Here is a 17,042-nt window from a genome sequence, read left to right as displayed (position 1 = left end):
TACACTAAGAATATACTTAGATTCCACATCAATTTCTCCTCAAACTGGAAACTGACCTGCAAGACCTCAAAATCTGCTACTGCTTAGCAGACGGGTGACATTATTAAGGCCCTATCCCTGCAATAAGTTCCACAGTGTAACATGAAAGTTCTAGGAGACGCTTTCAGGTAGCATACTATTTCTTGGGGGAACTGTTTGGAAGTGACACCTCCTGGGGAACTATCTGAGTCTCTGAGAAGCCAGGAGGCTGAAGAAGCCATGTTGTGTAAACAGCCCCAATAAAGCTGTGTAAGAGTGAGATCTTATACAGCAGAAAATCCAGACACAGTGAAGCATGAAACATGGTAGCAGTGATAATCGAGTCCTAGACATCAGGAGAGACCATTCAGAGCTGCACTGCAGAGAGCAGAGTACTTCTGTGAGTACACAGTTTGCTTTACAAGACAAGGTAGATAACAGAAAATGGAGGGACTGAAGCCTCCAGAGACATTAAACCTGCAAGCTAAGAATTTAGCTCAGGCATGGAAGAGCTGGAAAGGGGAATTTAACCTCTCTGTAGATATTGCGATGGCAGATAAAGAGGATGCTGTGAAAATAAAACTGGTTTTGTGACCTGATTGGAGAAAAGGGAGAGAGAGAGAGAGAAGTGAGAATCTGTGCCTGGAAAATCCCCAAGCTCAATGCAGGTTAGAAGCAATAATGGGCTGTTTTGGTACTTACTGTAACCCCAGGAAGAATGAAAGTGGTGGAAAGATATAATTTCTTTACTTGGAATCAAGCAGCTGGGAAGGGTATAGATGAGTACAGCACTGATTTAAAAGTGCTAGCAGCCAGCTGCAATTTTGGAAATAAAAAAATCATTGATAAGAGACCAGACAGTGTGTGGGATATGACATTTGCAAGTACAAGAGTGGTTGATGATGGAAGCTGACTTGACTTTGGGGAAAAGCTTGGAGATATGTAGGGTTGCAGAGGTATCCAAAGAGAGGATTAGAAGGGCAGTCAGCAGAAACTGCCCATGCACTACATAGAGAAATCAAAACCAGATACAACAACATCAGTAGATGACAATGGTACAAACACATGCAAGTACTGTAGGAAATAAAACATGTAAGATAGAAAGAGAGTGTGCAGCTTATGGGAAAAGAATGCCACATCTATGACAAATATAGTCATTTTGCAGCCAAGTGATTGTCCAGCGAGAAGAAAAACAAATCCAAGGCACACGCAGTAACTGAAGATAGCAACAGTGAATATGAAGACATTATGTAGGTGACTGAACAGATGGTAAACACAATGCAAGAAGACTCTTGTAAGCACCAGAAACAGTAGTAGGCAGCCATGTTACTCGGGAAGAAAGTGATATTATTTCAATTTGATTGTGGTGCAAGTTGTAACATTATCTTGATCAATCTGATGAATCCAGACATATAGTTGGAAGAGACTAACCAGCTGTTAACAACATAAAACCATATCACTTTAAAGCCCCTGGTGAAATGTAAAATTAAATTAAGAAATCCAAGGAACAAAAGAAAGAGTGAACTTCATAGTCACAGATGAGACAGCAGTACCACTTCTGGGCCGCAAAGTTGCCCAAGCCACAAACCGGATAAAAATACAGTTCCAAAACATAATGAAAGTGGACAGTGGGGTGACTGAAGGCACCTTGGATTACCTCGGATAAGGAGAAGATAGAGGGAGTGTAGAGATGTGTTTCAGGGGGACGGCTAGCTAGACACTGTTTATAAAATAGAGATTGACACTGGTGTGAAGCCAGTTAAATTGCCAAAAAGAAAAGTATTTGTTGCGTTACGACAGCCACCGAAAGACAAATCACACAGCCTCCATAATTGTGGAATCATACAGCCTGTAGAGAAGAGTACAGACTGGATAAGCAAGCTTGTGGTGGTAAGAAAGCCACCCAGAAAACTGAGACCACTAGACCCACTAAACAAAGCTTTGAAATCGAACCATTGAGGATAAATAACCAGCTCTGTCTAAAGTGAGACTTTTTACAGTATATTGAAACTCATGATCCTACAAGGATGGCCAGCAACAAAACACCAAGTACCTAAAGAGATAACACTGTTCTTCCAGATAGGAGACAAGTTGTGTGTACAGAATGGCATTATATTTCAGGGAGAAAGAGCAGTTATTTCAGCAGCTCTTAGGAATTAAATTATGCACAGAGTTCATTCATCACATTTGGGAACTGAAAGTTGCTTAAGGCAAGCCTGAGAGACTATATACTGGCCAGGAATGAATGAGCACTTATAGACTTCATGGAAGAGTGTGATGTATACAGATCCTGGGAAGACTATCAATTGAACAAGACCCTGTGGCAACACAAAGTTCCAGATAGACCATGGGCAAAGATGGGAGTGGATCTATTTACCTTTGGAGACAAAGGATACATGATTATTGTAGACTATTTTTCCCATTTCTGGGAGATAGACTATTGACCAGACACAGGATCTAGAGCAGTCATATGGAAGATGAAAGCATACTACGCACAGTATGGGATACCAGATATCATGTCTTCTGATAACAGACCACAGTTTGTTTCAGGAGAGTTCTGGAAGTTCAGTAAGGACTTGAATTTTGATCACACAACATCTTCACTGGGGTAACCTCAAAGCAGAAGCAAAGTGGAATCAGTAGTAAAAACTGCTAAGAAACTGTTGAAAAAAAGCAAAACCTGCAGAGGCTGACCCATACCTAGCACTACTAGATCAGAGGAATACTCCCTCACAAGTCCTAAATTCAAGTCCGGCCCAAAGATTGTCTTTGTTCTCTGCCTTATCACTCTTGCTGACAGCAGAAGTTGTTAGAGTCTGGGTACTCAGGTGCTTCATTTGGTGAACTATGGAGAAACCAATAAAACAGAGAAGTGTTTTATTACAACAGATCTGCAAGAGATCTGTCAGATCTGAATCCGGGTGAAAAAGCGCATATACAACATTTAACAAACCAGGATAAGTTCTGGCACAAAGCTACAGAGGTGCAACCAGGAAACCAAAGATCATATCAAATGCAAATGGACAATGGATAGATAGTGAGGCATAGCCATAGGCATCTCTGGAAAATAAAAGAAACCTCTAAAGACAGTATGGACAACACACAGCTAAGGGCTCTACAGCAGGAGAATTCTGAGCCAGAGTTGTTAGAAATGGACAATGTCAGGGGAATGCCTGTTGAAAGACAAGAGGAAGGTGGTGTCTTGGTGGAGACTCTAGTAACACCAAGCCTACAGACTGTGGTTGATCAGATTGAAGGAAGACAGCACCAGACAGGCACCAGTGAACCATACCATATTAGCTGAGGATAGATTATTGAGAGACCTGCTCTGTGATGGACTTCCAAGTTGTACAGGTCTATAGCTAGAGAAAATGATACGATTGTAACATTATTGACGTGAACTGTGACCATATAGATCATTGTTGCAACCAAGGTCCTATAGTTGCACCAGTCTTGTACAAAGGAGGTCAAGTAAGGCGTCTATGGAAAGGTTTTAATTTGTTAGTTATTCTTATGCTGTCTGTATGTGTGTATCATTTTTTTATTTGAAGTTATGAATATTGGCTATGTACTTGTATCTCAATGTATTTGATTCTATGTAGCATCAATGAAGCATTTGGTCAGTTTCTTGAGAAAGGACTATTCTGAGTAAGTGCCCAATCAAGAAACACTTAACTGACCATGGACTTTGGGAGACGCCAATCCACATCTGAGCTTTCCTGGGAACGTTCAAACTAACATGTAAACAATGGCATCGGCCTGCAAAAAGCTGAATCATTCATGGACATGTGACTTGTCCAGGTGGCTACAAACTCCATCTTGATTTTGCATAGAAGAACAAAGGGGTTTCTGCCCACAAGAGAGAGAAAATAAAAGGCCCTAGAAGCCTCTCCATTTTGTCTTCAGCTGGCTCAAGAGATGGCCTCTCCACCCCAAAGAGATGCCTGAAAGAAACTGGAACAAAGGACTGTAACTACGGGCGTGTGAGTGATTGCTGGACCCAGGCCATAAACCACAATGTTGGTCTGAAAAGGATTGGGCCCAGACTAGGAAGGAGTCTAGTCTGTGAAAGAAGCTTATTGGAACATCTCTGAGGGTAAAATACTACCTGTAATCAGTTTCTTAATGTATTAGGCTTAGACTTGCGTGTTTTGCTTTATTTTCTTTGGTGACTTACTTTGTTCTGTCTGTTATTACTTGGAGCCATTTAAATCCTTCTTTTTATACTTAATAAAATCACTTTTGCTTATTAATGAACCCAGAGTCAGTAATTAATACCTGGGGGAGCAAACAGCTGTGCATATCTCTCTATCAATGTTATAGAGGGCAGACAATTTATGAGTTTACCCTGTATATGCTTTATACAGAGTAAAACAGATTCATTTAGGGTTTAGGCTCCCGGAGGATTGAATACTGGGTGCTGGGAAAGTCCCTGTTAACTGTGAAGCCCCTGGGCTAGTGAATCTTAGTTTCTGTGAACTGCAGGGGGCATGGCCCAACTTTTTGGTCTGTGCTGTAGCTGAATGGAGTGTCTAACTCAGCAAGACAGGAGTAGAGGGAAGCCTTCTCTGACAGGGGGGTTTGTTCTTAATGGTATCCCAGCACATCTAGTGACAGTCTTGAGGGAGTTTCTGTGACCAAACCCGTCACAATGATGATGAATGCAGTAACCACAAAAACAATCATTAGATGTTAGATTACAGGATCAGTTATTGCTGGAGTGTTTGACAGTTTTCTTTAAAAGAGAAGGGATGTAACAATATGAAAGTGCTAGCAGACCCTTTTAGGCAGCATACCGTTCCTGGGGTGATTTGTAGGGAAGGGACACCTCTTGGAGAACTGTCTGAGAAGCCATGAGGCTGAAGAAGCCATGTTGTAAGCAGCAGCAATAAACCTGGAGTTTGTTAATTAATCCTGTATCACAGTGAGATCTTATACAGCAGAAGATCTGGACACAAAGGAGCTGGGCTGCCCATGAGGAGCTCATTGTAGAACTGGGGGCATAAATTAGATGTAACGGAGTCATTAGAGAAAGACAGACAAACAAACCAGGTGGGTTTTCAAGGTGGGAATGGACAGGAGTTACAGTGATAGTGATATCTGAGACCTCAAACAAACGCAGGGCAGACCACATTTGAAAGCTCTGATATTTTTAGCACAATAACAAGCAAGATAAAAACAAAACTACACTAAGCCAAAAACCCTTTCAGGCCTTTTCTATACAACATAAACAAGCAAAAAAGGGCACGAACACATTTTTTCCCCCATTTGCAGGTAACCTTTAAAGAAATGAACCCGATATCAGCGCAAATTTAGTCTGCTATTAGTATTGGTTGTGTACTCCGTTTTGGATCTTTGTCATATACGGAAAAGGTCAGTGACATACATTTAGGTCTTAAAGTGCTATGGGGTTGCACATCAAATAACAAGAAAGCAGTGTGCTGTACTCCCTCGGCTTCTCACATGCACACATACCGTTTGCAGTTTGATAGTTAGGGCCCAATTCTGCCCTCAGGCAAGAACATGCGTAGTTTGAAAAATGACTTGAATGCACTTTGTTGTGAGCTGAGTAAATTGCCATTCTTCCAACAAGTGCAAAATTCCATCTGCATTTTTCTGCATTTTAGATACAATAATTCCAAGAGGGCAGAGGGCAAAAACATGTTTTTCCCCAGGGAGGAAACACAATGCCTAACAGTCTACCATGTGAAAACTAGTTGCAAGAGGATACATTTATTATAACCTTAGGTGGAGGAACTAGCTTGCCACAGATTGGAGATGCACAGCTAGCAGGAAGCTGACTGACAGCACATATTTTTACAAGTACTAGGTTGGATTTGGCTCTCTTTTACACTTGTGTAACCTCAACAAAGCCAATCATTAGATATATTCAGGAGATAGGAATTTATATGATTCAAGTATAAGGGATAGAGTTAGAAATGGTCACAAGCCAATAAAAAAGGAAAACACTTTCTAGAGGCTCAGACTTAAACAAAACAAGCAAAAGCCTTTGTTCAAGGTGATTTTCTTACCAATCTATATTTCAGCAAGAGGCTGACCAACCCCTCTGGTGAGGATCTCCCACCACATCCAAAGTGTTCAGTTCCTTTATCTTCTTACGTGAAAGCTAACTTGGGGTTCTTTGCCCCTCCCTTTATAGTCCAGCGAACCTTTGAAATGGATTCTTCTGAGGATTACCTGCCAGAGTGAAGTTTATTCAAGCTGTGAGGAAGGCAACATGGAGTCTCCTGGTGAAGGAAATTCCATGCTGGTTTCTTCTCCTGCTGGGGTTTGCTAAAATGCAAACTGATCCATTTCCTGAAATCTCCTCCTGCTGCTGTCTGGATGGTCATGTTTACCATCTATAACATGATCTCCAATATGTTCATAATTCTGAGTCTATGCTCCATATATACACCATGCAATAATATTAATGATTATGTTAATCATTATGATCAGTATGGTATTAGCTTTCTATTGAGATCTAACACAACACCTTTTAAATACAGGTTATGACGTTAGTCAGTTGGGATACATTCAACTGGTCAGGCCAGCTAATTCACTACCAGATACTAATGAGTCCCTTGCCCTCTTGCATTAGGATGCTGTTAGGGTCACTGAGGTCAAAGATTGAAAGTCAGGCAACCAGAAGGGGGCACCAAGCAGAGAACCCTGGACAGCACCCACTGCTTCTCAAAGGCATCTAAGGAGTCAGTGGACACCGTCCAGAGTGTCTCTGCCCACAGTCATGATTGAACAAGGGAACAGAAATAGGCCCCACAGTTGCAGAGAACCCCTCCCCCGTCCAGCTTTCTCCTCCTGGAGTGATGGATGGCCATCTTGGCCAGTGCCAGGAGGCAGTTGACAAGGAGGACCTAATGACTTTGTGAGTCCACGGATGGGGTATCTTAGATCAGGAGATGCAGGGGAAAGTGCAGCCAGAACCTCAGTAAGAGGTTCTGGTAGAGCTGTAAGAAGGAACAGACTGCTTCTGGAGACAGGGCAGGGGTGCTGTGCCCCTGTTTGAGGAAACAGGACTTGCGTACATGTGAACAAACAAATTACATACCCTGAGAACTTATCCTGACTCTGCTCCAAGTGGGAAACCTATCTGCAGCAAAGGGAGTAACAATCTATATATTATTTTACTTGTATCTGTCTTTTTTACATATCTAATCTACAGAACTCGTATGAATTTAAATCAGTTACACTTAGGTCAAATCTCTCAGACACAATTCCCATTAACTTCCCATTGACTGCAGTAATGGAGTCACACCCCTGATCAAGCTCCCCTGCTGGACACTTACCAGACTTCTGTGTTGGATCCCATCACACTGAACGTATGTGCTCTCAAGCTCCCAGAGTCTGAGCAGAGTATAGGCATTGCCTCTGAGTCTCCAGGAACACAGACAGAGTCCAGATCCTTTGTCTAGATTCTCCTTCTGAGAGCTGAGACCTGGGTCTAACTGTATAGGCCCAGAAATTAGTGCCAGCTTAATAAGTGCCAGCTTAAGCACGTGTTTTCGCAGAGCTCCAACCTTGTGGGCACTCTGGTTTACAGTTTACCTCTCCAGGGGCACATGGTAATTGAAGCACAAAACACACATATTTTGCAAAAGGATTCCAAACCCAATCACTCTTTATTTAAGACAGCACAAGAAATATACAGATCCAGACAAAACAATAAAATCTCTATACTCCACTTCCTGCCTCAGTTTCCTCACCATTCGCACATTCTTTAGGATTTGATCAGAGTCCTGTAGCGTGTCCAGGATCACCCTCCTGCAGGTCATGGCTTCTCTTCTAAATCTAGAATCTGAGTCTTTTTCTCTGACCCCTTGTGACACCTGGCCAGAAAGGGGTAAGCATCCTGCAGGATAAATGATCCCAATTCAACCTTTAGGGACATATTGGTAGATAATTTTTGTGTGTTTACATATATATTGTTAGAGGTTAACAGTGTAACCAAACGGTTCCTGTCTATGCTGTATTCTGTTAATTCAGAGATCAAAAGGAGATTGTAACATTTAAATGAACTGTAAATATAATGATATCACTGTATTGATCTCTCTTTGAAATGTGTAACAAATCACCTGCAAATGGCAGAAAACAGGCAATTGCCTTATGTTAATCTGAGTAGCTAATTAGTAATGATGCTTAGGAAATAGGTCTACTTCAAAGTCTCGATGATAGGTGAACAATAGTCAAAGGACTCGGAGCTGTCCAGAGACGGCCTGGAACTGTATGAAAAACCCTTGGGTCCTGATTCTTTTTATCTCAGATCTGCTTGATGCTTTATGCAGGGGAAGCTTAAGTCGTAAGACTGAGATCTCCAGTCCCACCTGAATCACCCTGGATATGAATGTTGGACTATAACATATGGACTTATTCTGAAAGAACTCTTTGCAACTACAAAGCTCACCATCTCTACTATAAAACTGATCTCAGACCTGTACTCATGTCTGTATGTATACTTTTCTTTTAACCAATATTCTCTTTCTTTACTTTTTAAATAAATTTTGGTTTAGTTAATAAGAATTGGCTTCAAGTGTGTATTTGGGTAAGATCTGAAATATTCATTAACCTAGGAGCTGATGTGTCCAATCCTTTGGGATTGGTAGAACTGTCTTCTGTGATGAATAAGATTTTCAGTAATCCTCACCATATCTGATTTGGGTGTCTGGGTGGAAGCCCAAGGGTGGTTGGTTTAAGGGAACTGTGTTTTGGCTTCTGGGTAACCATTAAGGGATTATAGAAGCTGTTTTGTGCTGGCTTGATAAATCTAATTGGAATATCCACCAGCTTTGGGGATTGTCTGCCCCATTCTTTACAGTTTGGAGTAACCTCAGTGTGGCTTCCCTGGGACCTCAGTCACACCCCTGCAATCAGAGTCCTTCCGTTCTCCAAAATGGCCAGTGAGAGACCCTTCCTTTTGTAACTTCCAGGCCCCTTTGCCAAGTGATCCCCTAATTAGTCCCATCATGTGATGAAAGTACCCCACCACGTGATCTGCTGCATAGTTACCAGCCCACCTGGCAGAACCAATGTTCTTAGATTGGCCACTTTAGTTAGCATAGCCATTGAATTGCCCAGGTAGACCTATTCAAATGTCAATGGGTCCACTCACCCATCCCAGACATTGTTATGTGACAGACACACACTAGTCCATTGATCCAGCAAGTACCCCCTGAGAGCAGATAACAAGCAGCATAACATTAAACAGGTAAACTGAGTCATACACATTATTCATAAAGATAATGCAGAAGTTCCCTACGTTCTCGACATAGGCTAGCTACAAAAGGCAAGAATTGGGCTCTGCAATTACCAAACCCAGGCATGTTGTTTATATTTGATCTAGGTACTGTGGTAATTTTGACAGAAAGTATAACAATATTTTTAACACAAGCCCCTCACATATGACAAGTATCCTGCCAAAAAAAAATCTAATGTGTAGTCTTCTTGGTTTTATAGTATAATTTACACAACACCTTAGCTGGGCTGGATCTTACCTCACACAGGGTACAAGCTAAATGGCATTAGCTGCCTCAATCGGAGGCCAGGTTTACACTACAGAGTTAGGTCAACAAAAAGCAGCTTACGTCGACCTAGGAGCTCAATGGCTTCCTAGACCACGGGATGCTATTCGAGGAAGGACTGCTAGGCAGAGATGGCGTTCACCTTTCGAGGAGAGGAAAGACCCTATTCGGACACAGACTGGCTAACCTAGTGAGGAGGGCTTTAAACTAGGTTCGACGGGGACAGGTGAGCAAAGCCCACAGGTAAGTGGGGAACATGGAGACCGGGGAGATGGGTCAGAAACAAGAGGGAGTGTGGGCTATATTGGCAGAGAGAAAGGAGAGTCAGGACAAAACTGGGAGGAAAGATCAAACCAGTATCTTAGATGCCTATATACAAATGCGAGAAGTATGGGGAATAAGCAGGAAGAACTGGAAGTGCTAATAAATAAATACAACTATGACATTGTTGGCATCACTGAAACTTGGTGGGATAATACACATGATTGGAATGTTGGTGTGGATGGGTACAGCTTGCTCAGGAAGGATAGACAGGGGAAAAAGGGAGGAGGTGTTGCCTTATATATTAAAAATGTACACACTTGGACTGAGGTAGAGATGGACATAGTAGACGGAAGTGTTGAGAGTCTCTGGGTTAGGCTTAAAGGGGCAAAAAACAAGGGAGATGTCATGCTAGGAGTCTACTACAGGCCACCTAACCAGGTGGAAGAGGTGGATGAGGCTTTTTTCAACCAACTAACAAAATCATCCAAAGCCCAAGATTTGGTGGTGATGGGGGACTTCAACTATCCGGATATATGTTGGGAAAATAACACAGCGGGGCACAGACTATCCAACAAATTCTTGGACTGCATTGGAGACAACTTTTTATTTCAGAAGGTTGAAAAAGCTACTAGGGGGGAAGCTGTTCTAGACTTGATTTTAACAAATAGGGAGGAACTCGTTGAGAATGTGAAAGTAGAAGGTAGCCTGGGTGAAAGTGATCATGAAATCATAGAGTTTGCAATTCTAAGGAAGGGTAGAAGGGAGAACAGCAAAATAGAGACAGTGGATTTCAGGAAGGCAGATTTTGGTAAGCTCAGAGAGCTGATAGGTAAGGTCCCATGGGAATCAAGACTGAGGGGAAAAACAACTGAGGAGAGTTGGCAGTTTTTCAAAGGGACACTATTAAGGGCCCAAAAGCAAGCTATTCCGCTGGTTAGGAATGCAGGGGCAAGATTAGAAAGGCAAAGGCACATAATGAGCTCAAACTAGTTACGGGAATAAAAGGAAACAAGAAGACTTTTTATCGATACATTAGGAGCAAGAGGAAGACCAAAGACAGGGTAGGCCCACTGCTTAGTGAAGAGGGAGAAACAGTAACAGGAAACTTGGAAATGGCAGAGATGCTTAATGACTTCTTTGTTTCGGTCTTCACCGAGAAGTCTGAAGGAATGCCTAACATAGTGAATACTAATGGGAAGGGGGTAGGTTTAGCGGATAAAATAAAAAAAGAACAAGTTAAAAATCACTTAGAAAAGTTAGATGCCTGCAAGTCACCCGGGCCTGATGAAATGCATCCTAGAATACTCAAGGAGCTAATAGAGGAGGTATCTGAGCCTCTAGCTATTATCTTTGGAAAGTCATGGGAGACGGGAGAGATTCCAGAAGACTGGAAAAGGGCAAATATAGTGCCCATCTATAAAAAGGGAAATAAAAACAACCCAGGAAACTACAGACCAGTTAGTTTAACTTCTGTGCCAGGGAAGATAATGGAGCAAGTAATTAAGGAAATCATCTGCAAACACTTGGAAGGTGGTAAGGTGATAGGGAACAGCCAGCATGGATTTGTGAAGAACAAATCATGTCAAACCAATCTGATAGCTTTCTTTGATAGGATAACGAGCCTTGTGGATAAGGGTGAAGCGGTGGATGTGGTATACCTAGACTTTAGTAAGGCATTTGATACGGTCTCGCATGATATTCTTATCGATAAACTAGGCAAATACAAATTAGATGGGGCTACTATAAGGTGGGTGCATAACTGGCTGGATAACCGTACTCAGAGAGTTGTTATTAATGGTTCCCAATCCTGCTGGAAAGGCGTAACGAGTGGGGTACCGCAGGGGTCTGTTTTGGGACCGGCTCTGTTCAATATCTTCATCAACGACTTAGATATTGGCATAGAAAGTATGCTTATTAAGTTTGCGGATGATACCAAACTGGGAGGGATTGCAACTACTTTGGAGGACAGGGTCATAATTCAAAATGATCTGGACAAATTGGAGAAATGGTCTGAGTTAAACAGGATGAAGTTTAACAAAGACAAATGCAAAGTGCTCCACTTAGGAAGGAAAAATCAATTTCACACATACAGAATGGGAAAAGACTGTCTAGGAAGGAGTACGGCAGAAAGGGATCTAGGGGTTATAGTGGACCACAAGCTAAATATGAGTCAACAGTGTGATGCTGTTGCAAAAAAAGCAAACATGATTCTGGGATGCATTAACAGGTGTGTTGTGAGCAAGACACGAGAAGTCATTCTTCCGCTCTACTCTGGTTAGGCCTCAGCTGGAGTATTGTGTCCAGTTCTGGGCGTCGCATTTTAAAAAAGATGTGGAGAAATTGGAAAGGGTCCAAAGAAGAGCAACAAGAATGATTAAAGGTCTTGAGAACATGACCTACGAAGGAAGGCTGAAAGAACTGGGTTTGTTTAGTTTGGAAAAGAGAAGACTGAGAGGGGACATGATAGCAGTTTTCAGGTATTTAAAAGGGTGTCATAAGGAGGAGGGAGAGAACTTGTTCACCTTAGCCTCTAAGGATAGAACCAGAAACAATGGGTTTAAACTGCAGCAAGGGAGGTCTAGGTTGGACATTAGGAAAAAGTTCCTAACTGTCAGGGTGGTTAAACACTGGAACAAATTGCCTAGGGAGGTTGTGGAATCTCCGTCTCTGGAGATATTTAAGAGTAGGTTAGATAAATGTCTATCAGGGATGGTCTAGACAGTATTTGGTCCTGCCATGCGGGCAGGGGACTGGACTCGATGACCTCTCGAGGTCCCTTCCAGTCCTATAATCTATGAATCTATGAAACTCTGTCTACTCTGCAGCGTTGCTCCCACTGATGTAAGTCCCCCACTACGCCGACATAATAAATCTACTACCACAAGAGGCATATCACTTAGGTCGAGGTAGTTAGGGTGATGCAGTGTCTGTGTAGACACTGCATTACTTACATCAACTGTGAGCACTGCTGCTGAGGGCTGACAGTCCGGGCTGTGAGCCCTGCTGCCTGGCACTCGCATCCCAGGCTGTCAGCGCCCAGCAGCGGAGCTCATAGCACTACATAGTCATAGTCTACACTGCAATAAAAGACCACAGCAGGGTCATGGCTGGCCCAGCTCAGCTGATTTGAGCTGGGGGTATATCAGAGTTCAGTGTCCACGTTTGGGCTGGAGCCTGAGCTCTGACACCCCACAAGGTGGGAGGGTTAGAGGCACACTCCAGCCTGAGCCAGAACTTCTACGTTGCTATTTTTAGCTCCACAGCCCAAGCGCGAGTGAGCTGACCTGGGCTCTGAGAGTCATTGCCCTGGGATTTTTATTGCAGTGTAGATATACCATTAGAGTTCTGTGAATCTTTTTATTAAGATAGCTGATCAATGCTGACTTTAGGCTTCATTTTATATGATGAGTATTTTTCTAGTGACCTGATGCTAATATCCAATTCTATCTCCTAAAACAGTACAGTATCTCCTTAAACAGTTTTGTTTAAGCTGGAAGTGTTTGACTCAGAGTATATCATATTATTTCACTTTATTTTTGTCTTCTTCCCTAGAAATGTGTCTCCTTAGAGATAAGTAACCTCTCACTGCTGTGGAAGGAAAAGAAAAGAAAATTTCAGTTCTTCAGTGGAGATAATCAGCAGGCTGAGTACCAGGGTGGGAATGACGGACTCTACCTTGTTTGCATACTGAAGAAGAATTGCACCCTATACATCAGAAATCTTCATAGGACATTTAAGCTAAGATTGGAAACAATGACCTAGTAAATGCATAAGTTTTTAGAATAGTATTGAAAACTTTTAGTGCAGGGGAAGAGGTTGTAATTACATCTCCTTTTTCTCCTGCAGAGCAAACAGATAAGCAGAAATTAAAAGAAAAAATACAAATGCAAACCTGTCAAACTGATTTTCAGTTTGATCTAAAATTAAAAGACATTTATTGGCAGCTCATCAGTTTTCTGTAGATACAAGAGTGGTTGCAAACTGTTATCCAGCATAATGAGTGTTCAGCAAAATTGGGTATGAGTTTAACGTAGTGATTAATGGAAATGTTAAATGTACGAAAGGATAATGTATTAACATTCAAAGTATTACATTATCAGTTGTTTTGTTATAATGTGCCCCTATTGTTATTAATGCAAATACATTTTGATCATCTGAATCCATAAGAGAATTTTATTATTAATACTTCTTGCTCTGTTTTGGAGGACGTAGAAATAATGAGAGCCTGATTATCCTTTGTGTAAACGTTGACAGGAGTTAGTCATATTGCTTAATGCAGTGCAAGAAAGCGCTTGGATTCTACCATGAGGGTGGTACAAAAACCAGTACAGAAAGAAGGAACTCCACTAATGTCAACGTTACATTGATGTAAAAGTTCACTGACTTCAGTGGAATTATTTCTGACTTAGGGCCTGATACTGAACTCACGTGTGTAACAGACTAACAAGTTCACTTAATTCTTCAGGACTAGATCAGTTGAGTAGATGCTATAGGTTCCTATCTGAAATCACACAATCACAGCATTATCAAGACTGAGAGGAAGCTATATTATGTTTGATTTCCTTCTTCCACCTACCTTTGACACATATGTTGGCAGGAGTCTTCTAATATATCAGTTGCAGGGGCTAAAGACCAAGGCGGGAGAAGAGCTATTTAAGCTCAAGAACAGTGTTGGCACAAGAACAAATGGATATAAACTGGCCATGCTTAAATTTAGGCTGGAGATTAGAAAAAAGTTTCTAACCATCAGAGGTTCTGGAACAGCCTCCCAATAGGAGTTGTAGGGGCAAACCCAACTTCATTAGTTTTAAGATAGATCTTGTTATATTTATGAGTAGGCTAGTATGATAGAGATGCTTGCAGTAGTGGGGGCTGTGCGCAGAAGCCCTGGCACGCCCTTCTGGTTCATGCCTTATATTTCTAAAATCTCATGCTTCAAGGTTTCAGCCAGTTATCTCCAGGATCAGGCAGGGAAGTCCCCCACCCCCCAATGTATTGTGGTTGTTTTCTCACCCCCACCCGCCAAAGCATCATAGATGGGCTCAGTGAAGATAGGACACTAGATTGGGTGAGCCAGTTCACTGAGGGGGTACTGAGAAATCTCTCTTTCTCTCAAGTGCTTGGGCGATGGGTTTTGCTCATGTGCTCAGAGTCAAATTGATCACCATATGTGCGGTCAGGAAGAAATTTCCTACCAAATCAGATTGGCTGGTGCCTTAGTGTTTTTGCCTTACTCTGCAGCATTGGTCACTTGCTAGGATCATCTGAGCACATCTAACTAATCAATTCCCTTTCACTGCAGGGACCTCAGGCCTTAGGTGCACCTCAGTCCCTCTGTTTCCTTGCCTGAAGCACACACTAGATTAGTCTCCTTATGGCTGTAATACTTGGTGTGCAGGTGCTGTTTAGGGGCCTGTAATATCCAGGTGGTCATACTAGATGATCTGGTAGTCCCTTCTAGCCTTAAACCATATGAATCAATGACACTATCGCTCCTCCAAAACAGGATACTAGCTCCATTCCTTAATTGAAGTTATGGGTCATTTTAGTTTGAGTTTAAATCTAATATATCTCTTCTCTTATTGTTAGCTAACATGAACTACCCTCCTTCTTTGTATAATCTACACTTGGTCAAATTGTCCATTGCAAATGAAGCATACAGTGAATGTAGCCCATTTTTCTATTGAATTGTTTGCAAACCAATCCTGATTTCTATGAATAAATTGGTTATAATTGTAAGTATTCACTGAACAGTATATATGATTACATCTCCCATAGATTTCAGTGGATTTTGGATTAGACGGTATTCCTGGTATGTGACTGGTCACCTAAGTCACATGCTATTGTTTCCTTCCCGTGGCTGGATGACTGACTTTTGAAACAAGAGAATAGTGACTATTCTTATTTGCATATGAATACCTTTGTCTGCATGCAAATAAAGGGATTCTGCTGAAGAACACCTACTTCCTGAATCAACACAAACGTGTTTTCTGAAATGTTTGTAGATAGCGAATAACAAGGGGCATGAATGTTGCTGACCTGAACAGCTATTCATAATTTCATGGAGTTTTCATAAACATTGTATTTCAGTATTCACTCAGCTCTGGCATCTCTGGAGGCACATAGGCCTTCCCTAACATTTCCTACTTTTGCTATCACCTGTTCCCCACTGGTCATGATAATGGTGGAGCACTAGTCTAAACAAGGCATCGGCAGTCATTGTAGGTCTGTTACCATTACTATACCACTACAGTGGAGCAGAACTGGAAGTAGCAAATGTGGGTGTGATGTTATATGATTAAAATATGACAATGTAGATCATTGTTGCTACCACTGTTGTATAATTGCAATAATCTTGTACAAAGTAGGTCATGTTAAGTGTCTATGGAAAAGTTATAATTTGCTTAATATGATTATCCTATTAATATGCATGCATCATTTTTATATCTGAAGTTATTAATATTGACTATGTACCTGTATTTCAAATGTGTTCCCTCCTGTGGTAACACCCACAAGGTACTTACAGGTAACAAGCCAGCACATTGTGAAGGGACTATTCAAGTTAAATGGTCCATCAAAGAACACTTAACTCATAATGGGCCATAGAAGAGGCTTATCCCTACCTAATAGACCTTCCTCTGGACGTTTTAGCTAGAATATGGGTAATGGCCCCTGCTATGACTAAAGGAAGCATGCAAGGGCCTGTGACTAAATCATGTGACTATAAACTCCACCTTAATACCTGTATTTTTCCACAAACTGGGCTGAGGACTTTGTTTGGAATAATGCATTTCCCTCCACATGGCAGAAGCTATAAGGCCCTGGAAACATCTCCATTTTGCCCCTTTCCTGCTCTGATCTCTAGACTATAGAATATTAGGGTTGGAAGAGGCCTCAGGAGGTCATCTAGTCCAATTCCCTGTTCACCAACTAAATCATCCCAGCCAGGGCTTTGTCAAGCCGGGCCTTAAAAACCTCTCAGGATGGAGATTCCACCACCTCCCTAAGTAACCCATTCCAGTGCTTCACCACCCTCCTAGTGAAATAGTGTTTCCTAATTTCCAACCTAGACCTCCCCCACTGCAACTTGAGACCATTGCTTCTTGTTCTGTCATCTGCCACCACTGAGAACAGCCTAGCACCATCCTTTTTGGAACCCCTCCGCCCCTTGAGGTAGTTGAAGGCTGCTATCAAATCCCCCCTCACTTCTCTTCTGCAAACTAA

Source organism: Malaclemys terrapin, chromosome 1 (assembly GCF_027887155.1).
Source record: "Malaclemys terrapin pileata isolate rMalTer1 chromosome 1, rMalTer1.hap1, whole genome shotgun sequence".
Lineage (NCBI taxonomy): Eukaryota > Metazoa > Chordata > Testudines > Emydidae > Malaclemys > Malaclemys terrapin.
Note: the sequence above shows the minus strand (reverse complement) of the source record.